This window comes from Carcharhinus amblyrhynchos, chromosome 8 (assembly GCF_965287045.1).
Source record: "Carcharhinus amblyrhynchos chromosome 8, sCarAmb.v2.hapA, whole genome shotgun sequence".
NCBI classification, from domain to species: domain Eukaryota; kingdom Metazoa; phylum Chordata; class Chondrichthyes; order Carcharhiniformes; family Carcharhinidae; genus Carcharhinus; species Carcharhinus amblyrhynchos.
In genome coordinates, this window is record NC_137331.1 from 746,341 (window position 1) to 765,498 (window position 19,158).

The following is a 19,158-nucleotide window of genomic DNA, read 5'->3' on the forward strand; positions in this document are numbered from 1 at the left end:
TGGCACTGGAGGGGGTGCAGAGGAGATTCATCACGTTGATTCCGGAGTTGAGAGGGTTGGCTTATGAGGAAAGACTGAGTAGACTGGGAGTATACTCATTGGAATTTAGATGAATGAGGAGGATCTTATAGAAACATATAAAATTATGAAGGGAATCGATAAGATAGAAGCAAGGAAACTGTTTCCTTTGGTGGGTGAAACCAGAACTAGGGGAATAGCCCCAAAATAAGAGAAGCAGATTTCGGACTGAGTTGAGGAGGAACTTCTTCACACAAAGGGTTGTGAATGTGTGGAATTCCCTGCCCAGTGAAGCTGTTGAGGCTCCCTCATTGAATGTCTTTCAGGCAAGGATAGATAGATTGTTGAACAGTAAAGGAATTACGGTTTATGGTAAACAGGCAGGTGAATGGAATTGAGTCCACAGAAAGATCAGCCATGTCTGACTGAATGGCAGACTAGGGTCGAGGGGCTAATTGGCCTAATCCTGCTCCTAGTTCTTCTATTCTTGAAGTTTCTTTCATCACAGGTTTCCCTTGCAAATCTCTCTCCTGTCTTCAGTTACCCTCTTCCTCACCTTCAGTGTCTCTTCTTCTGCTGGTTCAGTGTTCTCCTGATTTTTGGAACATCTTGAATATCAGCCAATGGCAAAAATTATCAGCAATAATCACAACCAGGATTGATAATACGACATCAGGTAAGTCTCAGGGTGGTCGGGAGCCCAACAGTAGCTGGTAACAGCCATTTGGTGTCTGGTCGATCCTGAAAGAGCATATCAGCTTCTCCTAGTTCCACCGCAACTAAAAATAGAAGTTATCATACCTTCTTCGAATCAATGGCCAAAACTAGACCATGTCCAGGACCCTGGAAACCTGGGCAGTGTAGTCCAAAAGTCTGTTCCATTCAGGGCAACTTAATTTGGTAGAGGGGCCCCAAAACAGGCATAAAGCCCCTTAATAGCACATAAAAGGAGATGAACAGCTGTCCTTGGCAGCCATCCTGGATGTGTAGTAAATGTCTCAAGCGAATTACGCACTGCATGTTTTTCAAACATTCTTGTGTGCAGGATATTGGTCCATAAAATTCAGTTTTGTTGAAGCCATTTTACGCCCATAAAACAGATGGAATACAGTCTAATTTCTTCCCCTTGATTTGATAACCACATTTATGAATAAAATCATAGAAGTTAAAGAACTTTAAACTCTAAAGTAATTTAGTAAAGTACAAATGTAAATCTATAACAGTTTTCTTTGCTCTAAGATGGAACACCCGGAGGACCTGGAAAAAATCCTCCAAAGGTTCAGGAACTCTCCTAAGTTCTTGAGGCAGCACCTTCCATTCCCAGGACCGTTACCAGCACCTTCCATTCCCAGCACTGCTACCAGCACCTTCCATTCCCAGGACTGCTACCAGCACCTTCCATTCCCAGGACTGCTACCAGCACCTTCCATTCCCAGGACTGCTACCAGCACCTTCCATTCCCAGGACTGCTACCAGCACCTTCCATTCCCAGGACTGCTACCAGCACCTTCCATTCCCAGGACTGCTACCAGCACCTTCCATTCCCAGGACCGTTACCAGCACCTTCCATTCCCAGGACTGCTACCAGCACCTTCCATTCCCAGGACTGCTACCAGCACCTTCCATTCCCAGGACTGCTACCAGCACCTTCCATTCCCAGGACTGCTACCAGCACCTTCCATTCCCAGGACTGCTACCAGCACCTTCCATTCCCAGGACTACTACCAGCACCTTCCATTCCCAGGACTACTACCAGCACCTTCCATTCCCAGGACTGCTACCAGCACCTTCCATTCCCAGGACTACTACCAGCACCTTCCATTCCCAGGACTACTACCAGCACCTTCCATTCCCAGGACTACTACCAGCACCTTCCATTCCCAGGACTACTACCAGCACCTTCCATTCCCAGGACCGCTACCAGCACCTTCCATTCCCAGGACCGCTACCAGCACCTTCCATTCCCAGGACTGCTACCAGCACCTCCCATTCCCAGGGCTGCTACCAGCACCTTCCATTCCCAGGACTGCTACCAGCACCTTCCATTCCCAGGACTACTACCAGCACCTTCCATTCCCAGGACCGCTACCAGCACCTTCCATTCCCAAGACCGCTACCAGCACCTTCCATTCCCAAGACCGCTACCAGCACCTTCCATTCCCAGGACTACTACCAGCACCTTCCATTCCCAGGACTACTACCAGCACCTTCCATTCCCAGGGCTGCTACCAGCACCTTCCATTCCCAGGACTGCTACCAGCACCTTCCATTCCCAGGACTGCTACCAGCACCTTCCATTCCCAGGACAACTACCAGCACCTTCCATTCCCAGGACTGCTACCAGCACCTTCCATTCCCAGGACAACTACCAGCACCTTCCATTCCCAGGACTGCTACCAGCACCTTCCATTCCCAGGACTACTACCAGCACCTTCCATTCCCAGGACTACTACCAGCACCTTCCATTCCCAGGGCTGCTACCAGCACCTTCCATTCCCAGGACTGCTACCAGCACCTTCCATTCCCAGGGCTGCTACCAGCACCTTCCATTCCCAGGACAACTACCAGCACCTTCCATTCCCAGGGCTGCTACCAGCACCTTCCATTCCCAGGACTGCTACCAGCACCTTCCATTCCCAGGACCGCTACCAGCACCTTCCATTCCCAGGACTGCTACCAGCACCTTCCATTCCCAGGACTACTACCAGCACCTCCCATTCCCAGGACTGCTACCAGCACCTTCCATTCCCAGGACTACTACCAGCACCTTCCATTCCCAGGACCGCTACCAGCACCTTCCATTCCCAGGGCCGCTACCAGCACCTTCCATTCCCAGGACTGCTACCAGCACCTTCCATTCCCAGGACTACTACCAGCACCTTCCATTCCCAGGACTACCACCAGCACCTTCCATTCCCAGGACTGCTACCAGCACCTTCCATTCCCAGGACTACTACCAGCACCTTCCATTCCCAGGGCTGCTACCAGCACCTTCCATTCCCAGGACTGCTACCAGCACCTTCCATTCCCAGGACTACTACCAGCACCTTCCATTCCCAGGACTACTACCAGCACCTTCCATTCCCAGGACTGCTACCAGCACCTTCCATTCTCAGGACTGCTACCAGCACCTTCCATTCCCAGGACTACTACCAGCACCTTCCATTCCCAGGACTACCACCAGCACCTTCCATTCCCAGGACTGCTACCAGCACCTTCCATTCCCAGGACTACTACCAGCACCTTCCATTCCCAGGGCTGCTACCAGCACCTTCCATTCCCAGGACTGCTACCAGCACCTTCCATTCCCAGGACTACTACCAGCACCTTCCATTCCCAGGACTACTACCAGCACCTTCCATTCCCAGGACTGCTACCAGCACCTTCCATTCTCAGGACTGCTACCAGCACCTTCCATTCCCAGGACTGCTACCAGCACCTTCCATTCCCAGGACTACTACCAGCACCTTCCATTCCCAGGACTGCTACCAGCACCTTCCATTCCCAGGACTACTACCAGCACCTTCCATTCCCAGGACTACTACCAGCACCTTCCATTCCCAGGACTACTACCAGCACCTTCCATTCCCAGCACTGCTACCAGCACCTTCCATTCCCAGGACTGCTACCAGCACCTTCCATTCCCAGGACTACTACCATCCAGAAGGACCAGGACAGCAGCCACATGGAAACAACACCACCTGGAAGTCCTCCTAAAAGCCAATCTCAATCCTGACTTGGAAATATATCACCCTTCCTTCACAGTCGCTGGGTCAAAATCATGGAACTCCCTCCCTCAGAGCACTTTGGGCTGGATTGGAGGGAGCTCACCATTTTCTCAAGGCCAGTAAGCAATGGGCAGTAAATACTGGCCTTGCCACTGACACCCACATCCCATGGATGAACGAAAAGTAATTAGCCCAGTTCTTACTTAGCACTTCATACTTCAACACAAAAATTACAGTTTTCTCTCCGTTGCAGCATTCAGGAAGAACTGCACCTTTTGAGGTGCTGTCCTTTGGGTAAGATGTTAAATCAACTCCCACCTGCCCAGACTGGTGGATGTAAAAGATCCAATGGCACAATGTTAAAGACCAACAGTGGAATTATCCCTGGTGTCCTCTCCAATATTCATCTCCAAATTAAATCCACAGAATCAGATTATCTGATCATTACTACATTGTTGTTTGTGAGAGTTTGCTATGCATATATTCATGCATGGATTCCCTAGAGTTCAAAAAGCACTTTATTGGTTGTAAAATACTTTGTGTTGTGAAATGTACAATATAAATGCAAGTTTTTCTTTTATCTGTTTACATCCTTTCCAAAAACCTCAGTCATAGCACCTGGGAGCAGAGCTTGTTAGACTTATTTCAATGTTTATAGTGGATACCTGTCTCTCTATGAGGGATGATGGCAAAAGAGAATATGGAACTGGGGACCCACTCAAAGTGCTTCCAATTCTTCTGGAACCAATCGGCACACTCGGACATATCTCCCATCCTCCAATTTAAAAAAATGATGATTGGGAACGTCAATAAAAAATTTCATAGCCAGTTGGCCTCCAGAGCAGATAGTCATTGCCACATTTTCCTCCCATCCCTCTCTAGCCTAATCATATTTCACTGCTGCTACCCCACTAGAGAGCACTTAGCTGCAGGTGAACAATATTGGAGCGCTATTGGAAACACTGAATATATTCTACTATGGGTGGCACAGTGATTAGCACTGCTGCCTCACAGTGCCAGGGACCTGTGTTCAATTCCTAGCTTTGGTCACTGTCTCTGTGAAGTTTGCACACTCTCCCTACATGGGTTTCCTCCGGGTGCTCTGCTTTCCTCCCACAGTCTGAAAGACGTGCTGGCTACGCTAAATTCCCCCTCAGTGTACCCAAAGAGATACTGGAGTGTAGCGATTAGGAGATTTTCACAGTAACTTCACTGTAGTGTTAATGTACGTCTTACTTGTGACACAAATAAATAAACTTTAGTGTGTCTGCCACCATGGCATTGCCGAACCCCTGCTGCAGAGCAGGAATGAGAACTCAAACATTCTGAACCCTCTGTTGCCCTCAGTTTGGTCCCTGGATATAATTATTTTGTAAGAGATGAATCAAAGGCACTATAGAAACTCCCAGAATTGGTAACCATGTCTCTAGTCGCCTCTTGTCAGAGTTATGATGTGATGAAGCTAGAAGCTCACACAGAAGTACCTGACCATTATAAATTGTGCATTGTGGGGTGAAATCACACACCAGTATCTCATCATAATTCCAGCAGGAGACTAGCAGAACCTAGAGGAACCTCAGAAATTCACATCAACTGCGTCTCCACCATTTCCGGAAATGTATTTGCAAAAGGCCAGGAATTCTTCCTGCTTTTTACATGGTAAATGACAGACCAGGCTTTGTGAAGAGCTGGCGCCAAAGGTAGGGTCCAGATTAAGGTCAGGGTGAGTTCAAAGGTCGGGTTAGGTGTGAGACCAGAAATTAGGGACGAACCAAGATCACAGCAAAAGCTGGGATCCAGGGTGGAGCTGGGATCAGGAGTGCGGCCAAGCTGTGGAATGGAGCAGGGATAGACTTTCTGTGAGCTGAGAATCCCCATTGAATCTCCACAATAAGGACACAGCGTGGTTCTCGGAGGGGTGAGACATTGTTGATGCACTTGTATATCACATTGCTGGGCTCTGCACCAAGTAAGTGATCTGAATGTCCTCCAACAAAAAAATTAAGATTTTGCTTAAAGTTCATCCAATTTGACCTCCTCATTTTCTGTACTGATGAAACTGCTGCTGTGGGATTCTGATTATCTTCTCTTCCCATGAGTTAAGGCAGCAATCTTCAGTAATATTGGGCATGTGGGTATCAAAGATGCCAGCAAATGAGATGACACCACAGTAATATCATGAAGCCAGCAATTTCAGAAACTCTAACATTTCCTCAAATTCAGTCATACATTAAAAATATAGATGGTGAGAATTTAATGAAAAATTATTGAGATGTTGAGCTTGATTGTCCCTTTCTGCAGATCTCTCCACAATAATCTCTTTGATGCAATTTACAGAATAAACTCAGCCACTTACATCAGATCCTCATTGTTCGACTTCAAGGGGGCTAAACTCTGCCTCCAAGCTTTGTTTGCTGCTGTGTTTTACGTTCTGTTTAGAGTACTTTGAATTCTGGTGTTTTCGTGACTGGTCAATTTGCCACAAAATATTGTATTTCTGCAGAAATTACCTGCCACTACAAATCAATCAGAAGAGATGGAGAAAGCTTGGCTCCCAAACTGGAGAGAGCAACTAGCAAAGCTGAACTCTGGATTCAGGGAATGACTGCGCTCTGCATCTTACACATCAGCAGGCATGATACTACAGTTCATTAATGGCCTCCTGTTGGATTGGGTCAAGAGATCAAGAAAGCCTAGTCACAGCAGCCCAGCGGCATCTGGATGACGGAGATATTTGTCAGAAACATCAACCTACCTTCAAATCAGAATAGATGAAAAGAAAACAGCAGATACGTGGTAGCTGATGATCAGAAATACTGCAGTAACTCTCCCGTTACTGCTCTTTCAGAACAGAGGGTTTTGGGAGGGTGTAAAGAGTTGAAATACTGTGCAATCCTGTTTTATTTTTCTGCTGTACACAACAGGAAATTCTTGTCAAGAAATTCCACATCACCCCTGCATCCTTGGAAGGTGAGGAGCTGTGGTTACTGTGCTGTCACTGCTGTGTGTATCTCATTGACACCCAAGGGTAAAGAATCCTATCATTGAAGAAAAATAAATTATTCCTTTAAAGTCAGTGGAAGATGGTGGAACGCAGTATGTTGCTTCAGCTCAAATAACAGAAAATATTTATCAGTTGATGCAGCATAATGTAAAAGACATTCTGGACACTGATTTACACACTCACTGATGAAACACAAAGCAGAAATTTTCTCCTGTAGATTTCAGCTCTTAAGGAAGAACTTTCGAGCACATAAGTTACATGCTTGAGGGTGGACACAGAATCCAAATGTGTATATTTTGAGCCAATGTTGTGGTGGTTCTTCGAGAGAAAGTTCAGGAGTTTAATGTGACTCCTTGTGACATTCGCACACCTAATGTTCTGTCTATGGAAACACCTGCATTGAATACCGCAGTCTTCAGGAATTTAGCAAATTATTTGTCATGGGATTGGCGATTTGTTAATGATTTAATGGTTTTATTTGAAAAACTGCATCGACCTGTAGAATATTTTGGTGCAGTTTCCATGATGTTTGATGCCAGCAAGATTTTTAACAGATTCTATCAGTCTATATGTGTTAGATATTCTGTTCAATTCAACAATAGAACTGTTAACCATCTTTCATATACTAGATTTAATGGAAAAAAATAATTAATGGCATCTAATTTTGATGTTTTCACTTTATTGGCTTGGATACATTAGCTACCACTGTCATGTAAGAGTGCTAAATAAATCCATACAAGACTGTTACAAATTTATACAGAAAAATAACCAACGCATCTTGAAGCAATAGCAACTGTTTCGCCCAAAGATAATTATTTTGGTAATAATGCAATGGAAGTTGCTTCCCAGTCAGTTGCTAAGAAACAACATGTTGCTGGAATGTAATTAGAATAAGATCAATGATTTGCTTTCAAAAGTCATACACTGCGTGCTCAAGCATCTGTAATTAAATCACGTGTTGAAGGAATTCAGAATATGAGTTGTTGAATACAGAGACACTAGATGGCAGTATTTAATAATAAATGAAATTCTCCGTCCATTCTGAAATATAAAGGAAATTTTGTAAACCAAAAAATATTCATGGGAAAAAGAAACTGCCATAAAAACATGATTTAAACACACTAATATGAAGAATATTGTATTTTTTGAGCTGCAATAATTTTTTAAATCATATTTACAAAGAGGCCTGGTGCCCTCCTCATTTACTCTGACCAGCTGGTCACAGGGCCTACACTACACCTACTTTCTTCACTAACGTTTCATATCAAGAAACAGTGGCAAACAAAACAATTGACTACTGGCTATCCTCATTCATCATATTAGTACTTACAGTACAATAAAAACACAGTTTGTCAATAAAAAAATGCAAGTTCTCACTCCCCTCAGTGCTCATCCCTTGCTCACCCTAATAACTCATGATCCCCAGCTCGCTGCACCAGACCTCAGTGGTTTCTGCTGATCTATTCCTCTCATCCTGACTCTGTGGCTCTGCTCAGGCTCTTCTCTTGTTTACACTAACCCATTCAACATGATGAATGATAGTGTGTCTGCACTGGAGCAATTTCTAACCAGCAGGAGAGCTGAGAAGGGGTGATACAGGGGTAATGTCAGTGGGCTAGTCATCCTGAGGCCCAGGCTAAAACTCTGGGGACATGGCTTCAAATCCCGTCATACCAGATAGTGGAATTTAAATTGAATTAATAAATCTGGAATAATAAAGCTTATCTTATCTGGAAATGATCATTGATTGTTATAAAATCCCATCTAGTTCACTAATGTCCTTCAGGGGAGGAAATCTGCTGTCCTCTCCTGGTCTAACCGACATGAGACTCCAGATCCACAGCAATGTGGTTGACCATTAACTGCCCTCAAAAATGTGCCAGTGAGCCACTCAATTCAAGCACAGTTATGGATGGGCAACAAAGATGCCCAGATCATGTGAAAGATTAAAAAGAAGGAGGAGTATAAGGACTGTAGGAAGGAACTTAAAAGGGAAATTAGGAGAGCCAGAAGGGGTCATGAGAAGACCTTGGCGGGTAAGATTAAGGAGAATCCCAAGGCCTTCTATAAATATGTGAAAGGTAAAAGGATAAGAAGAGAAGGGATAGGACCCATAAAAGGTGAGGGGGGAAAGGTTTGTGTGGAACCAGAAGAAATGGCAGAGGTGCTTAACGAGTACTTCGCCTCAGTATTCACGGTGGAAGCTGATCTGGGAGATTTTGTTATGGATTTCCAGCAGATGGAAAAGATTGAGTACGTGAATATTAAGGAGGAGGATGTGTTGGAACTTTTGAATTCCATCAAGGTAGATAAGTCGCCTGGACCAGATGGGATGTACCCCAGGATAATGTGGGAGGCGAGGGAAGAGATTGCAGAGCCCCAGGCGACGATCTTTGCGTCGTCAATGGAGACGGGAGAGGTTCCGGAGGATTGGAGGATTGTAGATGTGGTTCCTATTTTCAAGAAAGGGAACAGGGGTAGCCCGGGAAATTACCGACCGGTGAGTCTGACCTCAGTAGTTGGTAAGCTGATGGAGAGGCTTCTGAGGGACAAGATTTACGAACATTTGGAGAGGTTTGACATGATCAGGCATAGTCAGTATGGATTTGTCAAGGGCAGGTCGTGCCTTACAAGCCTAGTTGAGTTCTTCGATAATGTGACTGAACACATTGACGAAGGAAGTGCCGTGGACGTAGTGTACATGGACTTCAGCAAGGCGTTTGATAAGGTCCCCCATGCAAGACTTCTTGAGAAGGTGAGAGGGCATGGGATCCAAGGGCCTTTGGCCTTGTGGATCCAGAACTGGCTTGCCTGCAGAAGGCAGAGAGTGGTTGTGGATGGGGCTTTTTCAGCATGGAGGTCGGTCACCAGCGGAGTGCCCCAGGGATCTGTTCTAGGACCCTTGTTGTTTGTCATTTTCATAAATGACCTGGATGAGGAAGTGGAGGGATGGGTTAGTAAGTTCGCTGATGACACGAAGGTCGGTGGTGTTGTGGATGGTCTGGAAGGATGTCAGAAGTTGCAGCAGGACATAAATAGGATGCAGGACTGGGCAGAGAAGTGGCAGATGGACTTCAACGCGGATAAATATGTAGTCGTCCATTTTGGCAGAACCAACGGGATGAACGAGTACACTATCAAGGGCAGAAGTCTGAGTAGTGTTGAAGAGCAGAAGGATCTTGGGGTCCGGGTCCACAGGACTCTTAAATCGGCCTCGCAGGTGGAGGAGGTGGTCAAGAAGGCGTAAGGTGTACTGGCCTTCATTAATCGAGGGATTGAGTTTAGGAGTCGGGAGGTAATGCTGCAACTTTATAAGACCCTTGTCAGGCCTCATTTAGAGTATTGTGCGCAGTTCTGGTCGCCTCACTATAGGAAAGATGTAGAAGCTATTGAGAGGGTACAGAGGAGATTTACAAGGATGTTGCCTGGACTGGGAGGCATGCCTTATGAAGTTAGGTTGAGGGAGCTGGGACTCTTTTCCCTGGAGAGACGAAGGTTGAGAGGCGACCTGATAGAGGTTTATAAAATGTTGAGAGGAATAGATAGGGTGGATTCTCAGAGGCTATTTCCCCGGGTTGAAATGGTCGCTACGAGAGGACACAGATTTAAGGTGCAGGGAGGGAAGTTCAGAAGTGATGTTAGGGGTAAGATTTTCACTCAGAGGGTGGTGAGTGAATGGAATCGGCTGCCGTCAGTGGTGGTGGAGGCGAACTCGCTGGGGTCTTTTAAAAGACTTCTGGATGAGTATATGGGGTTTTATGAGATTGAGGGTTATAGATAGGTCTGTAGGTTGGTAGGTGTTGATGTGATCGGCGCAACTCGTGGGCCGAAGGGCCTGTTTGTGCTGTAGTGTTCTATGTTCTATGTTCTAAGTTTACCCTCGATAATAATTCAGAATCCATTTGAATACGGTGCTTATTCTAATCATCCAACTATTCTTATAGAAATATTGTTCTGGGCTATCGAATAAAAAAGTGCCATGTTTTTGTTTTTTTAAATGTAATTCACTGTTTAAAACATAGTGGAATATATTAAGCACTTTTAATATTTGAACAGTAACCATTCTCTGGTTGTAAGCATGAACTGTAATCAACACTCGGGTGCAGAGAGGGGCAGGGAGAGAGAAGGATCTCCTTGAGGGCCTGCCCCTGGTGACAACTGATCCAAGTCAAATCGAACCTGACTATCTGCCCCTCTACCGTGGCTGGGATTGCGACCGGGTGTCCTTGCAGTGCAACATGCTCCAGGCCTTCTGCAAACGGAGGGGCCCACAGGGACTGGAGTGCACCATCACCCCTGGAAATTATATTTTGGTTCAGTTAGTTCAGCTTCCTTTGATGTTTTGTTTTAGTTATAACGTCACACCAGGGACTATCACCCTGTCTCGTTCCTGTTTAACTTCACCTTTTATTTTGTTAAAAAAATTATAATCAAGATTTATCGTTTAGGAAATGGGTCACCTCTTGCAAACAAAAACACAGAAAGGTTTTGTGTCAGTTACAATCAAGTCCTCCTATAGTCTGTATTTGTCTCTACCAAAACTCATAAAATCTTCACGTATGTTCATGTCCTTAACGTCACGGGGAACTGTTGGTCCAAAGCCTCATCCTGAAAGCAGGCACATGATTTGCTCGTTCCTGGAGTTTCCAACCAACCAGGTGAGAGAAGGCTGTTCTACATGGGCAAACACATTTCCGTCGCAGAATTATTCACATCAGCTCTTCGAACAGATGTCACGCATTTTCCGAAACACATCACTTAATATTACTGGTAAAATAGGCAAAGGAATGGTCCTCAGGCCTGTCAGTTAGTTTTCTTCGCAAAGCTACGTTATTACTTGGACAGTTGAAAGTTTTGTTTCAGAACTAACACATTTTGTATTTGGCACTTTTTTATTCATGCCTTTTGCCATCCTTGCCAAAAATCTTTGTCTTGCATCCAAGATGTGGCTGAAGCTTTTATCCTTTTTGTTGCTTTGTAACTTGCAGTGAGAAGGGTTGAGAATGAGAATTCCCCTTGGCCTCCCATTATGGTATATGAGTTGGATCAGGAGATATTAATACCCCAGGAGACATGCGACTGCCCATCACTAGCCTAGGATTTTATACCAGGCCAATCTTTTTTTTCATCCACTTGACCAGAAAGGCCATTGCAGGACGATGCCATCTGCTCCAGGGTGACCTGTCAACAAGTTGAGATTCTGGCATTGTTCTTCACAGAGCTGAAGTCGCCAGTTTGTTCAGTTTCGCTGCTTCAAGATTCTTCCAGGTCACTGCAGGGGAGACCTATTAGGCTGAAGGCTAAAACAAATGAAAGATGCCTTATTTTCTAGTGGAAAGAATTCAGTAAACATTCCCTGTCAACATGAATTTGTTACAGGCAAATCTTGTTTGACTAACTTGGTCAAGTTCTTTGCTGAAGTAATGGGAAGGGTTGATGGGGACAGTGATGGTGATCTCGCATATGAACTTTCAAAGGACGTTTGATAAACACAGAATTGACTTGTTCACAAAATTGAAGCCCGTGGAGTAAATAGGAAACTGGAGGATGATCCTGGCTGATGAATTAAATGCAGAGAAGTGTAACATGATTCATTTTAGCAGGAAGGATAAGGAGAAGCAATGTAATCAAAAGGGTACCATTTTAAAGGGGCTGCAGAAGGCATCTATAGCTTTATATTGACATGTCTTTGAAAGAGGCAGAATGCGATGAGAAAGCTTTTAAAAAGAAGTATAGGCTCCATGGCATTATCAACAGTGGCATAGAATACACAATAAAGTAAAGTAATGCTGAATCTTTATAAAGCACTTGTTAGGCCCCAGTTATGGGAACCATACTGTTGGGAGGATGTTAAGGTATTAGAGCGGCTGCAGAGGAGATTTACTGACATGTTACCGGGAGTGAAAAACTTCATTTAATGGAGAGACCAGAGAGACGGAGCTCACTGTCTTGAGAGCACAGCAGGTTAAGGGAAGGTTTAATATCGGTGCTCAAAATCAGGAAGGCTTTTGACAGAATAAACAAGCTGTTTTTAATATCAGAATGAGAGGACACAGATTTAACATAATCAGCAGAAGAAGCAGACGTGATGTGAAGAAACACATTAAATGCAGTGAACTGTCGTAATCAGGAATGGACTGGCTGGATGGGTCGGAGCAGTATTTTCAATAACAACTTTCAAAAGGGCACTGGATTAATGCTTAGAAATGAAATGTTTGCAGGGATTTGGGCAAAGAGCAAGCGAGTGAAACTATTTGAAAAGCTCTTTCAAAATACAGGCGCAGTCACAATGAGGAGAAAGGATCTCCTGCGTTATATCATTCCATGATACTTTCCATAAGGAGGACAGTGCATTGAAACCTTTTTTTATCCGGCAGGTTTTCCAAAATGTTACTTTCTGTGAGGTGATGCCAGGCAGTTAGTTCACATCCATCTTACGTCAAGTTATTGCAATAAGTAATTCAGAGAATACATCCCACATTTCAGTGCAGTCTGTTTGTGTGTCCACGTTCCACCAGATTTGTAAAGGATTCTTGATCCTTCAATTCTGCGTACAAGGAACTCAACTTACTCTTGAATGTTGCCAAAGCAAAATTCATGTATTGACTGATCCTTTAGTCAGCCAAATATTCCAACTGATATGTCCAAGGACAGACTCTGGAATATGCTGAATGTTGAGAATATGTTGAGCTTTTGGCTGAATAAGTGAGGGCTCACTGCAATCCAGCTTCGGATAAACAATTCCAGGCAGCTCCTGATCCCATAACAGCTTTGGTCCAAACATCCAAGACAGAGGGGCAATTTTACCATTTCTTTTCCACGTGCTGGGCGGACTCAAAACTGGGAGAGTTTCAGATCTGTCTTTTGGGCATGTTTTCCACAGCACACCCCCTCCCCCCCCACCCCCACCTCCCCCCCCACCCCCACCTCTCCCCCCCACCCCCCACCTCTCCCCCCCCTCCCCCCACCCCCCCCCTCCCCCCCATACGCACTCTGCCTGCAAAATTTTAAAATCAACTGCTTCCTGTAGCGGTCTGTGGGTGGGGCTTAATGTGCCCGAAAACCTGCAGAGGGAGATACTGCGCGTGTGCAGGTCTCTGATACTGCGCATGTGCATCAGCAGTGACAGGGGTCTGACAGAAAAGAGAAAGCTGTCAGGCCCCTGCTCGTGCAGACAGCCAGAAGCAGCTCCACCCTGTAATCGCGGGTGCTCGCGGCCATGGATATAGCCCCCGCCAGCCACCCCCCCCGCGCTACCCAGACTGATCCTGCACCACCCTTCACCCACCAATAACAGACCCGTCATCCTCCCCACACCGATCACGGACCTGCCACCCTCCCCCCTGCCAGCTCAGCAGCCCTCCCTTCCCTCTGTCTGAAGGTGTGTAAAATAGGTATATCCCCCCTTGTTTTCTCTCATTCCTGTTTAATGCTAGCTCATCCCTGTGTAAGGATAAAAGATAGCGACTGAGCACCTGTGCTGCAGGTGACATTCACACATTGCCGATTTCCATCACCAAACTATTGGGAACTGTGTGCCACATAGAAGATGCACTGCTGCTAGTCTCCAGCACCCCGAGAGCTGTGAGCTCCAACAGTTGGTTAATACAATAAGATCACAGAATTCCTACAGTGCAGAAGAAGGCCATTCAGCCCATCAAATCTGCACCAAATCTCTGACGGTGTAGCTTAGCCAGTATCTCAACCTATCCCTGTAACCACAAACATTTACCATGGCTAATCCATCTCATCACGTAGCTTGGGACACTAAGGGACAATTTAGCATGGCCAATTCACCCAACCTGCATATTTTTGGACAGTGGGAGGAAACCGGAGCATCCAGAGGGAACCCATGCAGACATGGGGAGAATACGCAACTTCACACAGACAAACCACCTGAAGCTGGATTTAACCTGTGTCCCTGGCGCTCTGAAACAGCAGTGTTAGCCATTGTACCATCCATAAATGGACAAAGAGAAGAGAGAAACGGCAGCAGCAGTATCTGCAGTTGCTCTCTCTGCCAACTGTACCACCCCCCCTCCTCCCCGGCAGAATCTGAGACCTCAGTGTATATTATCATGGATCGCAGTTAATTCCCTACCTGCTAACCATACGGACTGAATTTATCCTACCCCATGAGCTCAAAGATCTGTAAGCTGGGGATCAGTCGGTTTAGTTACATGAAAATCTAGGCAGAAATGTACGATTCTGAATCGACATCACCCTGGAATTGAGGGATTGTTCCCAATGACAATTTGTGCCCTCACTGTTCTGCCCAGGTCATCTGCAAACATATCACTGAAGCAAAATTTGAGCGAAGGAATTTTTAAAAAATCTTTATGTTCCAACAATAACAGCATCTCAAAACTACTGCATCAGCTTCGAGGTATTTTGGAACCTCCTGAAGTTATGAACGGTGGAATGATCAAGGTAATATTTTTCCATTATTGGAGGAAGAGGGATATTGAGTGTGACGATGAGAGGTGATACTTCAAGGTTGAATGTAAAGCTTCTCTTTTTGTTCTAAGAGCAGTGCTCAGCCAGAGGAGATAGTTCCTCACTGCTGCAGGAAACTAGATGTTTGTCATTCAGGAGATTTCCAGACAAATCTCTTCAGCAGCTATCAAAGGGACTATTTTGTTGTCTATCCCTGTCTGTTTCAATGTAACCTGTGTTGCAGTAGGACAGGTGGGAGAGTACTAGTCACTGCTTCCATTTCCAAGTGTAATGTGTTTAACAGTAAAACTAGCCTTAACTGCAGTCCCCACCAATGCAGCAAAACTGATTCTAATGCAAAAAAACCCTAAAAACAATCACCTTTGTTGATGTTAGCAGAATGTCTCTAAAGATGAACATGGGGAAAAAATTGGATAAGGCTGATATCGAGGCGTGGAGATTATTATACCCAGTTAACCAGTGCCATTCCTTCCAAATTTCATGAGCACAAGAACTTTGTGGAGGCAGATTATTGACACAATTGGAGGGTGCAGCCAACACTTGGCACACTGCTGAGTAGCAACATGACTGAGCACAAGGCACAAAACTGTAAAGGGTGAGTACAAGTACAAACTAGCCTGCACCACCTAAAATAAACCTGCACCTCTTAAAGGGGAGGTGCATTTTGGCAGGAGCATGTGCTGGAAATCATTAATCTTGCTCCTGGAAAAGCACAGGAATAGCACAGCATGACAGAGAGCAAGCCCCACGGTTCCTGAACACACATTGGTGATCTTGGTGCAGAGAAAGCAACATGAAGAAAGAAATTCTCTATCACAGAAACATGGAAATAGGAGCAGCATTAGGCCATTCAGCCCTTTGATTCTGTTCCACCATTCAATGTGGTCATGGCTGATCCTCTATCTCAACACTATACTCAAGCGCTCTTCCCATTCCCCTTTAGTGTCCAGAAATAGATTTCCTTCTTGAATATATTCAGTGACTTGGCCTCCACAGCCTCCTCTGCTGGAGAATCCCACAGGTTCACCAACCTCAGAGTGAAGATGTTTCTCCTCAGCTCTGTCCTAAATGACTTACTCCATTTCTTCAGACTATCACCATTTAAATAATACTGTTACTCTTGTTCTCCATTCAAATTGACTTCAGGAAGTGTAAAGGAGAACATGCCCCTGTCTACATCAGTGAGGATGAAGTAGAAAGGGTCCAGAGTTTCAAGTTTTTAGGTCTCCAGATCACCAATAAGCTGTCCTGGTCCTCCTACACCAACACTATCGTTAAGAAAGCCCACAAATGATTCTACTTTCTCAGAAGAATAAGGAAATTTGGCATGTCTGCTACGATTCTCACCAACGTTTACAGATGTATCATAGAAAGCATTTTTTCTGGTTGTATCACAGCTTGGTATGGGCGCCTGCTTTTCCCAAGGCCACAAGGAACTACAAAAGGTTGTGAATGTAGCCCAATCCAGCACGCAAACCAACCTCCCATCCATTGACTCTGTCTACACTTCTGGCTTCCCTCGGCAAAGCAACCAGCGTAATTAAGGACCCCACGCACATTGGATATTCTCTCTTCCACCTTCTTCCTTCGGGAAAAAGATATAAAAGTCTGAGGTCATGTGCCAACTGACTCAAGAACAGCTGTTTCCTTGCTATAATCAGATTTTTGAATGGACTTATGTTGCATTAAGTTGATCTTTCTCTACACCCTGTGTATAGCTGTGGCTGTAACACTACATTCAGCACTCTCTCGTTTCCTTCTCTTTGAATGGTAAGTTTTGTCTGTATAGCACGCAAGAAACAATACTTTTCACTGTATGTTAATACATGTGACAATAATAAATCAAATCAAAAGTGGATAAGCTCACACATTTCCATGTTGTACTGTATCTGCCTTGTGTTTGCCCACTAACTCTGCGTTAAGATACAATATTCTCATCACCTCTCAGATTTCTACCAAGCTTTGTGTTGGCCACAAACTTGGAAATATTATCCAAATTGTCAATGTCTATTGTGAATGGCTGGTGTCCAAACACTGATCCCTCCAGAACCCCACGAGTCACTGCCTGTCACTTACTATCCACAAATATCTGTCTGGCTTTCACCCACGCAACTCCTTGGCTTTAAAGTTCTTGTCCTTGTTTTCAAATTCCTCCATGGATGTAATGCCAAAAGAAATGAACTGCCCTCTGTTAAAAACCCATGCTTCAGATCAAAAATGATTTCATTCAATTACTGGGCTGAAGACACTAATTGAGATTTAATAGACTAAAACAGCATTCCTGAAATAATTGCTCAGAGGCCAGTGTCCCTTCACTAGATTCCCTCATTTATAAACGTATCTCCACTCTAAAGAGTGCTTCAGTTATAATGTCAGCACCTGGAGTGTCAGTAGCCCTGACACCCCTCAATATGATGTGGAGATGCTGGCGTTGGACTGGGGTAAACACAGTAAGAAGTCTCACAACACCAGGTTTATCGGTTGGACTTAAACCTGGTGTTGTGAGACTTCTTACTGTGTTTACCCCTCGAAATATACACAGCTGAGGCTCTGGTATTGGCCAGGCAATCATGGTCTCAATCAGGGAGCTCACACTCCAAGAGGTCAACCTCATGAGTCTTGTCTGAGGCCATTACAATTCGAGACAGTTCGAACTGTTGTAGAAGTTTGGGGGCGTCTAGTTTGGGGGCGTTTAAGAGATCTCTGGATAGGTTTATGGACGAAAAGGGATTGGTATAGGCTAGTGGGTCATTGTTTTTGTAACTGGTCGGCGCAACATCGTGGGCCGAAGGGCCTGTTCTGCGCTGTAATGTTCTATGTTCTATGTTCTAAGGTGCTGGGCCAGGCCTAGCAAGGAAGAGCCACAGGGAAAGTAAAATCTGCATTATTTGCACCATGTACAATATTATATATTGAGTTCCAAGGAAGACACATCTCCCCTCTAGGCCATCTATCTGCCATCTGCAGTAGATCACACATGACTGTCTGACATCAATGTTGCATCTGTGTCTTCCCCCGTCGATTAGCGTATCCATTCTATTAACCCTTTATACTACACCCTCCTCCAAAGTACACTTTTAACAACAATATAAAACAATCTTTTAGCTATTTACAAGACTTTTGTTTTTAAACTACTCACTGCCTCATTCTCCCCCATATCCCCCACCCAACAGAGTCTCCCAGTGAGGTACTGTGACCCCTGTAAGGGGGGAGATCCCTCAGGGCCATGTGATTGGACCACACCCTCTGGAAAGGCAATGTGGGAAGCCAAACCAATCGGGTTCAAGGGGCACATGTCCTTGGAGGGGGAGGAACCTTGGTTGAAGTCAGTAGGAAGTGGAAAGTAGATGTGTAAATAGTCTTGTTTGTATATGTATAAATATTATTGGTGATTTACCCTTTATAACCTGACACCATAATGAGTAGCCTTCGAAGTTATTACACTGGCGATGAGGAAATACTTCTGTTTGTTGTGGGGGATTACAGTGGGTATCTAGAGGGGGCAGGGAGTTGAGCGTGGAAATTACAAAGAAGCAACATACATACACACAGAAAAATGCCTTTAATTGGAAAAATTGTACCATTTAAACCAGAGAAGAAAAACTGGGGGCAGTTCTTGAAAGACTACATTATTTCTTTGTAGTTAATGAGATCAGAGCAGAGGCAAAACCTACTCACAAAATGTATTCCACAAAATTACAGCCCATTGAGGAGTCTAACACCACCTGACAGTCCAGACACAAAGGCGAGAATTTTCTGGCCATTCACGCCCCCTTTACCACTGCAAGAAAGGACAGAAAATTTGGAGCTCAGCCAAAACTCCGTTCACTGCAGCGGGATCGGAGAATCCCAATGAATGGCTGGAAAATTCCGGTCTTTTGGCCAGATAATCAAATTGGTCAAAAATTATTATAACCCCCGATCCTCAGTCATTGTGTAGGGGTCAAATTT